Source organism: Mizuhopecten yessoensis, unplaced genomic scaffold, assembly GCF_002113885.1.
Source record: "Mizuhopecten yessoensis strain PY_sf001 unplaced genomic scaffold, ASM211388v2 scaffold4495, whole genome shotgun sequence".
Taxonomy (NCBI): Eukaryota; Metazoa; Mollusca; class Bivalvia; order Pectinida; family Pectinidae; genus Mizuhopecten; species Mizuhopecten yessoensis.
Window position 1 is genome coordinate 122,440 of NW_018405575.1, and position 2,333 is coordinate 124,772.

A 2,333-nucleotide genomic window follows, 5' to 3' on the forward strand; every position below is an offset into this window, starting at 1 on the left:
AGTTTGACACCTGGAACTTATGAAATACCTGTATGAGATCTAACGTTTTCTGTTCTAAGTTTGACACCTGGAACTTATGAAATACCTGTATGAGATCCAACTTTTTCTGTTCTTAGTTTGACACATGGAACTTATGAAATACCTGTATGAGATCTAACGTTTTCTGTTCTAAGTTCGACACCTGGAACTGACGAAACACCTTATGAGATCTAACGTTGTATGTTCTTAGTTTGACACCTGGAACTTATGAAATACCTGTTTGAGTTCTAACGTTTTCTATTCTAAGTTTGACACCTGGAACTTATGAAACACCTGTATGAGATCTAACGTTTTCTGCTCTAAGTTTGACACCTGGAACTTATGAAACACCTGTATGAGATCTAACGTTTTCTGTTCTTAGTTTGACACCTGGAACTTATGCAATACCTGTATGAGATCTAACGTTTTCTGTTCTTAGTTTGACACCTGGAACTTATGCAATACCTGTATGAGATCTAACGTTTTCTGTTCCATGTTTGACACCTGGAACTTATGAAATACCTGTATGAAATCTAACGTTTTCTTTCTAAGTTTGACACCTGGAACCTATGAAGTACCTGTATGAGATCTAACGTTTTCTGTTCAAAGTTTGACACCTGGAACTTATGAAATTCCTGTATGAGATCTAACGTTGTCTGTTCTAAGTTTGACACCTGGAACTGATGAAACACCTGTATGAGATCTAACGTTTTCTGTTCTAAATTTGACACATTGAACTTATGAAATACCTGTATGAGATCTAACATTTTCTGTTCTTAGTTTGACACCTGGAACTTATGAAATACCTGTTTGAGATCTAACGTTTTCTATTCTAAGTTTGACACCTGGAACTTATGAAATACCTGTATGAGATCTAACATTTTCTGTTCTAAGTTTGACACCTTGAACTTATGAAATACCTGTATGAGATCTAACGTTGTCTGTTTTTAGTTTGACACCTGGAACTTATGAAATACCTGTATGAGATCTAACGATTTCTCTTATTTGTTTTTGTTTCAACTGGCACATTTGTTTATAACAAAGGACCATATACAGCATCGTACATCGAATACATCTTAAGAGAGGGTTGTATTCATTTAAGAAAATAGGTAGAATTAGTCAAGATCTTTACCCCAAGTCATCTCAAAAAGACAACAACAATGGTTTGGTTTGGTATAAATATCCTGTATGAAAATGTTTGAAGCTCGATATGCACATATGCTTACTCTTGATATCGTGTTCATATTAAGGAGTACAGTTGAAACATACATCGCTGGATAACGCATCGTATTAATATGTGGTGTGCATATTGTATGTGCGTGTGTGTAATTCTCTACTTCACAGTAAGCAACTCGATGAAAAAATGATACAATGACGTTACAGGAAAATCAAATATGAGATAAGCATCTCTTTCAGTCAGGGTATGTCGGCGAAATCCTAACCTACGGATTCTTTGATGTCATACCCTAGGCTTGAAGCTAGGAAGACTCAGGTGAGACGGCTCAGAGTAAAACTCCTCGGGACTGATTTGTCTTCGTCATAAACTATTTTTTTATGGATTCAAGTAGTAACAATTTGTAATTATATTTATATTGTCAGCATATATAAGATTTAAACAATGAACGTGTACATAACATTAAATTGTCGATATAGCAATTTGTACTTCGGGCTTCTTGATAAATTATCACATTGTATTTAAGCATCATCATAGCTTAAACGTAGTTTTACTATAATGTTAAAAAAAAAAAAAATGCAGTGCAACTTCAATTGACGGCATATAGTAAAACGCCTTAACCCTGACCTCTGAGTATACATATAAACTGCCATATTGTTCATGCAATTTAAAATGTAAAAGTAGTTTCAATAGAATGTACCTAATTATATGAATTTGTGCAATACAAATATTTAAATATATTTAGATGGTTTTGATGTTCATTTTATTAGATGCATCATGCAATATCCCACAGTGATACTTAATGCAAAGATAACCTGTATCTATAGAAACTTTGGTATTTATTTGGTATTTATTTGTTCCTTAATTTCTCTTGTACTGTATGGTTTTAAATGCTTAAACACATTAAAGATTTAAAAATAAATTGTATAGAATTTCTTGTTTATTCAATTTCCTTTGTATTTTTTTGTATTGAGGTTGCTTGATGTATGATTCGAGGGTTTTATATTACAGTGCGAGGAATTGTAATTTGGATATTTTCAGTAACACTGAATTACTGTATATTTAAGGTGTATTAGGTAACACTGTATACTTGTATGCTTCGAATATCCCTACTGCATTGATACATGTGTGTTTTAAAGAT

General features: G+C 33.0%; 1 long non-coding RNA gene across 5 annotated transcripts in view; it reads right to left on the bottom strand.

Annotated features, from left to right (window-relative positions):
• Window positions 1–2,101, bottom strand: part of LOC110449108 — a 6,322-nt gene extending 4,221 nt beyond the window's left edge. For 2 of the 5 annotated variants that reach the window (XR_002462821.1, XR_002462820.1), the window contains exon 1: window positions 11–760. This is a non-coding gene — a long non-coding RNA (uncharacterized LOC110449108). The other 3 variants (XR_002462822.1, XR_002462823.1, XR_002462819.1) reach the window with 3 other exon arrangements.
• Between the last annotated feature and the right edge of the window lie 232 nt (window positions 2,102–2,333).